This window comes from Zonotrichia albicollis, chromosome 5 (assembly GCF_047830755.1).
Source record: "Zonotrichia albicollis isolate bZonAlb1 chromosome 5, bZonAlb1.hap1, whole genome shotgun sequence".
NCBI lineage: Eukaryota > Metazoa > Chordata > Aves > Passeriformes > Passerellidae > Zonotrichia > Zonotrichia albicollis.
The window spans coordinates 21,051,645-21,065,096 of record NC_133823.1 but is presented as its reverse complement, the minus strand read 5'-3'; the positions used below and the strand labels follow the sequence as shown (position 1 = coordinate 21,065,096).

The window sequence follows — 13,452 nt, the reverse complement described above, 5'->3', positions numbered from 1 at the left end:
AGTTTAAGTAGGATTAAAATAGAATGGACTGCTACTCACAAAACTCAGGCACACAAGTACATATCTGCATGCTTTCACTTTTATGAGAACTGTAGAGTTGATGGAGGGAACTCCATGCCCTCACTGAAAATATCTGGTTACACACACGTCTAAAGCTTTCCCATATAGAGATCACAATGCATAAAGCTGGCCAAGCAGAGGATATTAGGATGAGGGATTTTTGATTCAACAGCCTCATTTGCCATAAGTGTAACTGCAGCTGATCTTCCCCAGAGGCAGCAGCATGTCAGAGAGGCATCCCTGATTTGGGCACACAAGCCAGAAGCGCGCTGCTGTCACAGCTCTGTTACCATCACTGCTTTCCGTGGTGACTATGGCTGAGCACCATCGGCAGTGTGCACACACATGGACAGCACTGCCAGCACCCACCACCCTGCCTGCAGAGCAAAGGGATGGATCCTGATTGATTTCAAGCACTTCTAAGTATTCATACGAAATATTACTACCTCGAGTCTAACATTTTAAAACTTGGATGCTTTAAATTAAGCCATTAAATCCATACTTACTCAGTGCATAAGTGTCCTGAATTCCTGAACAGCTCTCTAAATCAAATCTTTCCCAGATCAAATCAATCATCTCAAGACTTTTTTTTTAAAGTCTCAGCAGGTGACTTTCCAGGGAAACCTGTGGAGCCACTGAATTTGAAGTGCCATTAGAAGAGATGTTTTTCTCTCAAAAGCTGCCAGGTTTAAGGGCAGTCCCACCTCAGTGAGAGTCTGGGGTAAACCGGACTCAAATCCCTGCTGCAGACCCACTCTACTCCCCAGGAACCCCATACCACTTTGGTTCCTGGCAGATACAGAATCTCTGCTACTTTTCAATGAACTTCCTAGAGAAAGAAAGAGTTATGATGTTTTCCTCTTCTTTGCCCTAACCATTACACACAGTGTGACAGTATTTCACAGTGGTGCAAGAGCGAAATGGAGCATATTCCTTGAAGTGCTCCATTAAGCAACAGCAGAAAATTAAAAGATACCACAAAGTGATCAGAAGTGACTCACTGTCTCCTCTTGGCTAGAAAAAACAACGTTTTGAGGGAAAAAGAGGAGAGGAATCATGAAGCAGGTACAATAATTGTGAAACTTATCAAAGGAGAAATGAAAAGGGATTCTACAGACTTCATACAAAACCAGGCAATGGGATTGCAAATCATGTTAGAAAAGTCAAGAAACAGATTTTGTATGTTGAAGTAAAAAATCTGAACCTCACTTATTTACCCCATTCTATGTTTATCTCCTCAAAGGCCCAAGTTTGGCCTCTTGCATCTTGCTACCTCTGCTCTCCTTGTCTGCCTCACTAGAGAGAGATGACCCTTCAACCCCAGTGAAGGCATCTCGAGTTAACAGAGACAACCACACTCCCCACTGCAAACATCCACAATTACATCCCCTCTGATGAAGGCATTTGCAGGGTTACTGACAGAGTAGGGCTGGCATCAGTCAGATTTCCACCAAGAAATGCACAGCTCTGGAAATTCTGTACATGCTACAAATGAAAAGGCATGTCAATACACAGAATAACACCAGAATAAAAAAAATCCTCCCCAAACCACTGCAGATCTTTCTGAACCTGAGCAAGGTAAATATGGATCAGTAAAACCAAGCCAGAAAAGAACTTTCAGACACAAGTGACCCTCAAAGCCAGCCCTCCTCTTCTACACCGCAGCTAATGCTGAACTACTCAGTCCCAACACCACTGTGCAGACACCACACCAGCACACAGACTGAGCACAGCCCCCAGAGAGCTGTGCACTAAAGGGGCAGTCAGACCATCTGCAAGGCACAACCAAAGCACCTGGTCTTGGTCACCTTTGCCCAAAACACTCTGCATAAAGCTTTGATGGCACCTATCCGAAAGCCATACATTCCTAGCCTGGGGCTCCACTTGGTAACACCAGATTAGGCAACACCACTTTTTAGGCACTGCAGAATGAGAAGCTGAAGTTTCATGCTATTCCAAGGACTGACAGACAGCACTGTGAAAATGCAGCACTGCAGCTTTCCTGCACAGGACTTTGAGCTCCTTTCTGCAGCAAGATCATAAAATGGTTTAGATTGGAAAGGACCTGTCAAGATCATCTAACACAATCCCCTTGCAATGAGCAGGAACACTTTCAACTAAATCAGTTTGCTCAGAACCTCATCCAGCTTAGCCTTGAATATTCCAGGGATGGGGCATCCACCATCTCTTTTGGCAACATGTTCTAGTGCCTTACACCCCCCCATTGCAAAAAATTTCTTCTTGGTTCCACCCTGAATCTACCCTCTTTCAGTTTGAAGCTGCTACCCTTGTCCTGTTACTACACAACTTTTTACAAGTTTGACACCTTTCTTGTATGCTCCCTGTAGGTACTGGAAGGCTGCTATAAGGTCTTCCTGGAACATTCTCTTTTCCAGATTGAATAACCCCAACCCTTTCAGCCTTCCCTCATAGGAGAGGTGCTCCAGCACTCAGATCATATATGCGGTCCTCCTCTGGACTCAATCAGTAGGTGCCCATGTGATTCTTGCGTTGGGGACCCCAGAGCTGGATGCAGCACTCCAGTGGGGTCTCCCCAAAGCAAAGGGGCAGAATCCCCTCCCTCACCCTGCTGGCCACGCTGCTTTTGGTGCAGCCCAGGTTATAATTTGCTTACTGGGCTAGAAGTGCATAGTGTTGGATCATGTCCTGGTTTTCATCCCTCAGCACCTCCAATTCCTTCTCAGCAGGGCAGCTCTAGATCTGTTCATCCCCCAGGCCATGTGGGGACCAAGGGTTGTCTCAGCCCAGGTGTCACACCCTGCCCTTGGCCCTGTTCAGCCCCTGGAGGTGCACATTTCTTGAGCTTGTTCAGGTCCCTCTGGATGGCATCCCAATGTATAAAGATCCATAAAGCCACTCTGTTAGCCTGTTCCAACAAGGTTTGTGGTGCCAACACTTGCCTGCTTCAATGGGTCTACAACCATTAATGGCATGATGGCCTCTGTCAGCTCCTGAAGCTCCCCCTCTGCTCCTCATGGTTGTTACAGCATCAGAAGGAATAGGGAGCATGAGAGGGATGCTCTGAAATGAAATCCCTGCTATTCCTGCTGAGTATTGGCATATGCACACTTGCATGGACTCCCTGCCTTCCTGCACCTTTTTCTTCCTTTTTCATATCTGTCAGCTAAACCAAAGATCCAAATGTGAAATGGAGCACTTGGGAAAATTATGTGGGTTTGTGGTACTCCCTGGAGGGCTCTGGGGCTGTGAAGCAATGAATGGATTATAATGAGTCATAAATATAGTACTTTCATCAGTGACAGGAGCCTATTCTGCTATTCATACAATGTAAAGGGAAACTGCCCATTTTCTCCAGATCAGTAATCTGAAATCTCAAAGAGGGAAAGAAAAATAAAGAGAAAATATCTCTAGGTACAAATTAAGTAGACAAATATGCAAGACAACATACTCGGCAGTATGTTTTTGAACTTTGGATAAGAAAAACAGGTGTGATTGTCTTTTAATTATTTTGAAATGTAATTCCGGAACAGCTAGCTCAGAACAGAAGCACCACATTCAGGAGAGGAAATGAGGCTGCAGCTGTACTGATGATCACTCCTCATTTTTGTGACCCCTTTGGATCACTTCTGCTGTAAGGCACATCTAATGCCACTGCAGGTTTTACAAATTAGAGCTGTCCACAAAGAATCACTGTCCATCCAGACAAGGTGAGCCTTTCTTCCTCCGTGTGAGTCACCCCACACCGCAAACAGCCGAGCTCTGGCTCACCTGCTCAGCCACAACGCTGCCACTGCCTCCCTGCCCGCTTCTGCTAATGACACCAGCTTCCCCTACTCTGACAGCATGCTTAACACACAGATCTTTTGTACCCAAGCTGGTAAGTAACCAGCTTTCAGCCTGCCTGCTGCACTCTGAGCCTGGAAAGAGCTGTCAGTCATCCTCCTTTAAAGCAGCATTTGCAGAAACCAGATGGACCATTCCTTCTATGAAATCACACCCACGGATTGTATCCATTGCACATGGCAAGTTTACATGGGTTAAATTGAATGACAGGAGACAGATTGCTGATTTCCAGTAATTACATGGGCCATCTTCCATGTTCCTCTTTTCTGCATAAAAGAGGAACACACATTTGGTATTTCAGGCTGGAAAAAGTCCTGCCATGGCTGTCCTCACTGCAGCCCGATTCTAGTGATAAGCCCCTCAATGTCCCTGCACCACAGTGATGTAAAGAGCAAATAAAGAACGGATGCTTGAGCAAATAAAGAACGGATAAATAAAGATTGCATGCCTGCAAGTGCAAACCACTGTTTGCAGCAGTCCCCAAAAAAGGCCAAAGGATTTCTTTGCTGCCAGACCACACAGAGGTAGCAGGCATTTGCAATATTAGGCACAAAGACATTATGGATCAGTTCAGTGTCTTTATTAGAGGGATGTAGCACAGGGATTTAGGGACATTGAAGGAAGAGAGTATGACATGCAAGATGACAGCAAGGACTAACTTTTCTGAGCTTTGGGTTAGTGCAGCATGCACCCATGGAGACTTTTAGATTAAAAAAAGAGCAAAGAATGTGGGACAAGCATATATATATTGAAACAGTGGAGTTTGTCTGCACTCTAAGAGCACTAATAAGCACACAGCTCCAGTAGAGCACTGAGCAGAGACAGGAATGCCAACACGTTTCCAAGGCTGAGAAAGAAAGACTCCTTTTTGATGTTCTTCCCAGCTGTTGCTAAGAAGTTTTGTTGGATTTTTTCCCCCTGTATTTGCCAAGAGACCTTTACTGCAAATTTGCATATGGATATTACCCACCTAAATTGGAAGAGAAGGAAGAGAAATCATGGCTCAAGTGAGAGGATGCTCTGGTACTAACATAACTAAAAGAAAGCAAGCAGCATCAATAAAAAGAAGTGGCTGAGGTTTTTTCCAAAGTCAGAGGCTACAGTCACTTGTTTTCTCTTCAATGAATACTGCTCAAAGCAGTGTCAAAAATCAGGTTACTTATTTTGGTATTTCAGTCCATCCAAACAGGAATTGAAGACAGACTCAACTAAGCAAAAAACAAAGCACATGAATATTCCCATGTGCTTTGTACTGCAGAATTTCCCCCCCTCCCCCCTCACCCTGCAGTATCCATTTTCATATAAAATGTTTACACTTACATTAGAATAGCAAACCCAGACTTTCTTTCCTACTGACATGGTTTTTTCAATTTTCACTTTCATTTCCAGTAAAGTTTCCATTTCCAAAATAACTTAAGATTTCCCCCCTTCCTTCTAAAATCTTCTCTTTCTTTTTTCTTAAATTTTTTAATATGTGCTTGTCTGTAATTTTAGACTGCAATTCCAACAGCAACCCCCTGCTTCCTTGCAAGGACTTTCAAAAACCTTGAAAGAGTTTTGCATCCAACTCCCAGGCACATAACTTGTTAAAGCATCGCTGAAAGTCCCAGCCCATATGGAAAGCAAAAACAGTTTTCCAGGAGCAGACTGATGATCCAGCAGAAGGCCAGTTTTCCATGATTTGCAGCCATCAGTGGCTCCCTGTTCTGTAACTAGCTCCACATGTGGGCATTCCCATAAGCTCCAAGAGAGCTGCTCATAGCTTGAAGTTAACAATAATTATGCAGATCTTACAAAGCATCTCCTCTCCTTCCATCTCTGAGAGATATTATTAAGAAGGTCAATACTTTTATTCCTGTTGTACAGGCAAGGAAATGGAGGTGATACGACTGGGCCAACCTGAATGTCAGAGCCAGGAATAAATACCATACCAAGGAAAGGCTACTGGTTATTATCCTGCTTGTAAAGAGTTTAATTATAGAAGCCTCATAAGAAAATACATGACAGAGAATCCATTTCCCTGTTATTCCTCTTTCCCAAACACTGATTCCAACTAATCATCATTCATCCTTTGTGCCATCACATGAAAGTTAACTACAGAGAGAATAAAAAGAGTATTTATACAGCTAAAGAAGGATTTACATAGCTGGTTCCTTAGGAACTTTTACCATGTATTGGATCAAAAATCAATTTTTAAAAATTGATTTTAATACATAAATAAATACATATTTGCCTTATAGACCGTAATAGCTCATTCAGAGCCCTGATGGTGCAGTGAGTAAACAAACTTCACTCTTGGATGTTCCTACAGGAAATCCTGACTCCCCCACAGGAGAGCAGAACCACTCCTCAGCCACCCCTACTCTGGAGCTCCCACTGCCGAGACTTTGCTTCTCAGACCAGATGGGCCATGGCAGGAGCAGGTGCCAGGTCCTGTGCCAATCTCAGACCTGTCCAGAATGCCCTCTGTTTGTTGTGCCTTTCCCAGCCCTTGGCAAGCCAAAAATCACCTGTTGGTTTTCACATTAAGTGACAGGTGAGCATTGCATCTGTAGCACTGTAACACAGAGGGCTTGCTACCTATTTTATTTGTTCTTATTTGGGGCAACTGGGCACCTAAACCACCAGAAAGACACTAAGGGTCATTGCTTCTATCAGCAGCAGAGGCTTCTTACTGCCTGCCCTACAAGTTTGATAATTAGAATCCAACCTTCTGTAGCAGAAGGGCTATATATATCTTGGATCTAGCTCCTCTTCCACTTCCACATGACAAGAGTTAGTTTAATGTTAAAAATGGTGTTGTGTCAGGCCTTCATGCTTGTGGGCACTGAGAACAGAGTAGGCAGAGCTGTGAATATGTAATGTTGGCATGATTTTCACTTTCCATTTCCTTTACTGGCCACTAGTGGGATATTACAACAAATATATTTCTGGCAGAACCAATTCTGCAAGAGATTTCCATCTCCTTTTGCTTAATTATTTTTTGGCTTGGACTTTTTGCTGATTATATTTAAATTAATTGTGAGGGAGGGGAAGATTTCTTTGAGTCTTTTGGTCTCAAAAATATTGGAAATACCTTTTTAAAATTCTGTCCAGTGCAGGCACATCCAGAGTGCCCATGAGAAAATTTATGAAAGTTAGCCAAAAATTTCTCAGGTTTTTGATGCCTTGTAAATCTTGTCATCATTCTCCTTTCATTTCCACATCAGAGTGAAGAATTTTGTTGCTTTAAACGAAGTGCTGGCTTTCTTTTAAAGCCCGTATCAGGTGTGCATCCCAGACCAGAGAGACAATAACCTGTGATCAGGTTATTTATCAGGTTGCTCAGGTACCAACACAACATTCAGTGTACTGCTGGTCAATGTTATTAATTCATGCAGCACGGGTTTGGGGCTTTAACTAAATTACTCACAATCCTGGGCTGCTCCATACAGCAGCTCCCCCATGATTTTAACTTGAAACAAAAATTATAAATGGAGTCTCTTTCAACTTGTAGCCATTTTCTTGCCTGGGGCAGCAAGAATGTTTCCTGCTGTTGGTTCATTTTGTTCAATAGCTTTTTCCATGGACAACTTCCTCACACCTGATAGCCCCCAAAGCTCCACAACCACCTATCACTAAATACTGCTGGCAGAGAACCTGGCACCTAATTTTATGCACCTATGTAATGTGTGTGTAAAAATGACAGCAGAAATTGATTTAGCTATTACAACAGCCAGAGCATTGCCTCTGCTCTTTTTGTATTCTGTTTGGCTACAGAAGGAGCTGGAAAACCCAAATGAAGAGCTCATGCAATCTGAAACAGGAGGCATGTATTTAACATTTACAGCAAGAAATGCAAACACCAAATGCAAATAAATAGGATTTCCCAGAGGCCCCTTCTCTTTTGCTGCCCAGTGAGTACTTTCTAACTAAAATGTTGTTTTTAGTATTGTATCCATGTGATACAATAAGCCTTTCACAAATTGCTGCAGAAAGTCTATGGAAATGCACATTTAGATTATATGCAGTTACAAAACTGGTGTTTGGGGAACCATCTCATAAAAATGTAGTTTGCACCCTTGGGGCTTTGTTTATGGGGGGATCCAAGCAGCATTTTATCTGATTAGAATCAAGATTCTGCCATGATTTTTAAGCTTACTGGGCTGGCCTTGGTATTTCTGACTAGATGGTTTTTACTTCCTGCATATGCAATGCTTAGAAAGGCACCTTTCTCTCTATGAATTACTTGAAATAGCTTGAAAAGACGTAGCAAGCAATTAGATTTCAACATGTTGTAAAAACTAGCAATCCCCTATACAGAAAAATATGCAAGGGAGTGATATGGAAAAAAATATTTTTAAAAATCCTACAAAATTATTTCATAAGAACATGCTTTCATGTTTTACCATACATCTTCCCCAACCCAAGACTAATTTCACTTATCAGATATTATCTTCCTCCCTCAGGAATTAGGGAGAATTCCTTTCCTTTTCAGTTTTTTCCCCAAAGGCATAACATGTCATAAATTATCTTCTGTGAAATATGATGATTTTAAACCAACAATATTCTCTCTTACAGGGGCTTCAATACTTCTGAATCAAAACACATTTCATGTTAGAGAAGCGTCTAACTCATCCTTCTGCTGGAATTTAGGGAAGGATTAACAGCCTCAGTGCACAGGCATGGAGTCAGGTCTGGCTAAGGGGATGGGCAGAGTCATTTGGGCAGACACAAGCCACTGCCTCAGCCTCCACAAGACTTCTGCTGACAGGCAAAGCACATGATGGACATTGATAGCTGCCAGTCACAATCCAAAATTCAAGAGGACATCTCAAGAGCAAGGTTCATGCCTTACTTAGAGCAATTTATTCCCTCACCTTGCGTATACAGTAGTACTTTAACAAAGTTAAATCCTTCATAACAGTTTGAAAGGGGAAATATGGGTATGTAAGCCATGGTGAGGCACCTCATCTGGCCCAGCATCTTCCAGAATGCCCTTTGCATGCTCTCCTCTCACTGATCTCACTCACTGACTGCCACGCTGCCCAAGCTGCTTGTGGCTTTCATCCCAGGGACACCCTGCACAGCTCTGTGCTATTTGTGCAGTTAGCAGGTGTGCTGGCATTTGCTCATGCAGAGAGAGAAGGAAATAAACTGAGAGTAGCAGGCAAGGCTTGCTATTGATTTAGTTAGCAGTAATTTATGGAAGACGCTTGCATAAAGTTCATTGCTTGGTTTCTCTGACAAAGATTTGTCTATTAAAGAAAAATGTTGCAGGTCCAGGGGTGCTGCAGCAAATGCAGATTAAGAGTCTTTCTCAGTTCCTGCAGTCCCTGGAATGGCTCCTGGAGGAGAGGGATCCTCAGAAGCACCCTGTCTCCTGCTAGCAGTGAGACAGATGGACGAGATGAACGAGAACAGGCAACTGGTTCACAGGCAAAAGAACACTAAAGCAAATTAACCTTGACATAACTTCTGTAAGGCTTAAATTTCGTTAAAAAATTTAGACAAATTTAAGATATTCTCCAGGTGGCCATGGAGCCTAAACACTCTGACTAATTTGATTTTCATCTGTGCTAGAGACACGGTGCCAACATTAACTGCAGAGGTGCCCTGAAATCTGGGACAGGGCTGCACTGATCGCACACAAATTCAGACACGACCTGTATATCAGATAGCTCAGTCTTTGCCCAGCCATAACTCAATTGGCTCTTAAAAGCATTCATACCACAGGAATATACTGACTGGGAAAGAAATTTGATGTGGACTTCCAATCACTTTTCTTGAGACTACATTGAACACACATGCTCACACCATCTCATTTTATGCTCTTAAGTTAGGTGCCAAAATTATTGAACTGATCAGGCTGCTGGAGGGTGCCCCAGAACACTCAGTGAGTCTGCCAGTTTCGTGTCAGCCTCTGATGGAGATGTCCCTTTTGCCAGCTACAGTAGGAGGTGTGGATTATCTCTACAAAGCATCTCACTTCAACCTTTCAAGTAATTCTGCTCCTAGACGTCTTGCACCTTATTCCCTAAGTAGCTCAGTGGAATTAAAGGAGTTTGAGATACTGTTGGAAAGTCTGATCCTGCACCTGAAGTCCAAGGACTGCATCTGCTGTCAGGCCATCAGGAAGCGGGACACAGAAGTCACTCCATCTCATTGCTCTGCCTCCTGCAATTTACAGGGTAAGGGGGAGCCGCTGCTATGAAACCTTTACAGTCTACGTAGAAGAACCACACACCAAACCAAAGAAACTGGGGATAAGAACATGCAGCAGGATGGGAATAGTGTGGATATGGGTACCTGTCAGCCTTGATTTGGATGTGCAACTACAGCACCAGGACAAATGCCTCCAAAACAAATGAGCCATCTGCTGGATCTACTGACTGCATTCAGGTGCTGAGCAACTCTCAGTGGGATTGTATGAAAATTCTGCCCAGTGGACACAACATGATTGTGCAACAGAGGAGCACTTTTATAGGGTTTGTCACCTGGTACTTTCTGGAAAGCATGAACAATTGATTCATGTTGCCCCAAATGCTTATTAGAACCAAACCATTTTAAATACCTGCATGACAGCTGCACATGATTACCTGTCCAAGAAGCTGCTGCCACATTACTCAACATGTTTGAGCAACAAGGTCCCAAACTGAACTTGTCCCAAGCTCATGAGAAGGGATGCATGGGGGATATGAGGGCTTGAAGAGAAAGCCAGTAAAAAATTTTGTCACATGCATTTGAGTAAGTAATTGAAGAGGGGAGGTTTTTGCAAGCAGAAACAGATTTGATTCCCTGAATAAATTACTCATTGAAAATTTTTCACCCAACTTCAATAAACAGAGAGAGTCTTTCTTTACTTTTTTGGGGGAAAAAAACCCCATGATACTCCACAAAAGCCAAAAAGGAAATATTAGAGATATTATTTACACTCAAACAGAATGGATTATTCACAGGGTGCCGAAAGAAATCTTTCCAATTAAGTGATGCATCGTACTGTCAAGAAGCCAAATTTTCAGAAGGCCTCAGCACCCAGCAACTCCTGCTGAGAGCAGTAGCCTATTGAAAAATCCAGCCACTTCATGGGCATGCCTAAATACTAGCTGGCAGGTTTGGAAACCTGCCCCTGCCTTCCTCTGCTCACCCACTGTGCTCTCTACCTTACACAGGGCAGCCCACACAGCCACACATTTTCTCTTCAATATATCACTCTACAGCATCTTCAGATACAGTGAGGGAGAGCATAAAGTGAAATCTCTGCATCCTTGCCACCCCTCCAGGTTTTCCCAGCTCCCCAAAGGGGGCAATGCAGCCCTCTCTCTACAGACTGAATGCTGGCAAGAAGAAAGTAGCAAGACCAGAAAACAGACTCTCTAGTTATAATAAAGCTGTCAGGGTTGACATACAGTATCTACTGCTTTTCCATTCTCCATCTCAAGCAGGATGGAGGGATTATGCAGATGAGCCACTATATTGTGTCAGGCTCGGAAACATGGTCCTGTATGCTTGGCATAGCCTGAATTCGTTTCTATATCCCTGAATGCCCACAGCTATGAACTGTCTTGGTGGGATAAACACCTTAACAAAGCTGTTTAGCAGATTTACTAAATGGTTCTGGCAGGCAAAAACACTTCTCGTGAATGGGAGAATGTGCTCTCATCCCCCTTCCTCATTTTCAAAGCTTTGAAGTTTTATTTATGATGTATATAAAAAATAAGACACTTAATCGGGGCTCATGGGCTCTTAAAGCCACGCTGCTTCTTTCTCACAAGCACAGAAGTGTCATCCCAGCTGTAAAACCTCTTCCAGTTCCCAGCCACAGAGCAAGCCACCACAAGCTTTTCACTGTTAGTTCATCCTGCATACACCCACACTTTAGGAGGGATGACAAAAAGAAGGGAAGTTTTGGATGCAGCCGCGCGATTCAGGTGAAGAGAAGCCAGGTAAGGCCTCTCATTTCCCTCTCCATAAAACACACAATCAAGAGGAGGTAACAGAAACTCTCAGCCACCTAAAGAGGTGTAGAGTCCAGAAACAAAGGAGTTTATATGGATTCATCAGGACTGGATCCTTATATTAACGCAACTTCTGGGACCAAGTCCTATCACCATTTCACTGCTGTTTCACCGTCCTACCACTGTTTCGCTGCTGCTCCCCCTTGTGCAAGAGTTCAGGCCCAAGAAGGCATTTTTCATGTACAAATATATAACCAGTCCTGGCCATTCAGCCACCCACAGCCACTGCAGCTTTCTCAGCCAGTCTTTACATCTGTATTTCACTCCCACCACCACAACACATGATCAGGACAAACACTGTGTGCCTGATTTGACCTCACCCAAGGCTCCTCTACAAATTCACACAATCAACAATAACATGGAACATCATTCTTCTGCTCTTTAATATTATTCCTTTGCTGATTATGCTCACCCAAAGTCAGATAAATTATACATTATTCCCAAGAAGAGTGAAAAATAACAAATCCTTAACTTGAAGCCTCTCAATGGAACAACTGTACTAAAAAAGATTACACATTTTTACCCACTACAGTACTATGACAAAACTGAAGCCATGAGAATTCATCCCCAAATCATCTCTTTTTAGAAGGTGCAACCCTGAAGTATTAACAAAGCAAAAGCTTGGGCCAGATGGAGCCTGAATACAGCAGAGGTGCTTTATCAAGTTATCTCAATTCCTTTCCTGCACCGGGAGTTGATTGCAGTGAATCATGACAGCATGGACTGCTGAAAAGCAAGCATTGTAATTTGATTGTTGATCTGGTATCTATTCTTTCTCTTTTGTGTCCCTCATTGGGAGAAAAATAAGATGTAATAGCAAATCAAAACAAAGAAAGCTTTAAATACCAGGATAGCACATTACCTTGTCTTTCGTGTTTTGTCAGTATTTTAAGAAAGAATTGACAGATTTGACAAGATGGGTATCAGAAGAATTTGAAAGAATACCAAAGCTACAGCATCTAATCAAGACAGACTGTACAGCCAGCTCCTGCAGAAGAAAGAGCTGTGTGCAGGTGGGCTGCATACTAAAACTCAGAAGGGCAGGCAGTCCTGGAAGTTTTATCCCTGATTTTAAGGAAGCAGAGATTGATGATCAATGATGAGAATCTCTCCAAACAAACAAACAAACAAACTAACTAAGAAAGCTTCTCCTTGTCCCTTACCTTTGTTGTTAGGCAACCCACCCACCTACCTGTCCTTCTCCGCACCCTGACTAGCTCCATTAGCCCGGCCCGCAGCAGGCTGGGGCTGCGGCTGGCAGCGGGGCTCTGCCATGCGGAGCGTGGAGCTGCCGCAGCGCATCTGAATCGCGGCAGGCTCCTCCACTGCTCACTGCCTGGGGAGGCCAGGCACACCGAGAACATCATCCCAGATCAGTGTTAATTCAGCTTCTATTTATGACTACTTCGTTTAACAAACTAATTTATTTAACTGTGCCAGCAGTTAAATTCTGGGAAGGTGAACAGATTCATAAGATGGTTTTAGGAGAGGCCTTCAACCACAAAGCTGCACAAGAAATTAATGACTTGGATTGTGGCTATCTCAAATAATATCTCTGTGGTTCTGCTTA

General features: G+C 43.2%; 1 long non-coding RNA gene across 1 annotated transcript in view; it reads right to left on the bottom strand.

Moving 5' to 3' along the window:
* LOC141729027 (uncharacterized) overlaps positions 1-13,197 on the bottom strand; it is a 113,325-nt gene extending 100,128 nt beyond the window's left edge. Inside the window, exon 1 of the long non-coding RNA XR_012580272.1 lies at positions 13,075-13,197. This is a non-coding gene — a long non-coding RNA (uncharacterized LOC141729027). The remainder of the gene's footprint in view (positions 1-13,074) is intronic.
* Between the last annotated feature and the right edge of the window lie 255 nt (positions 13,198-13,452).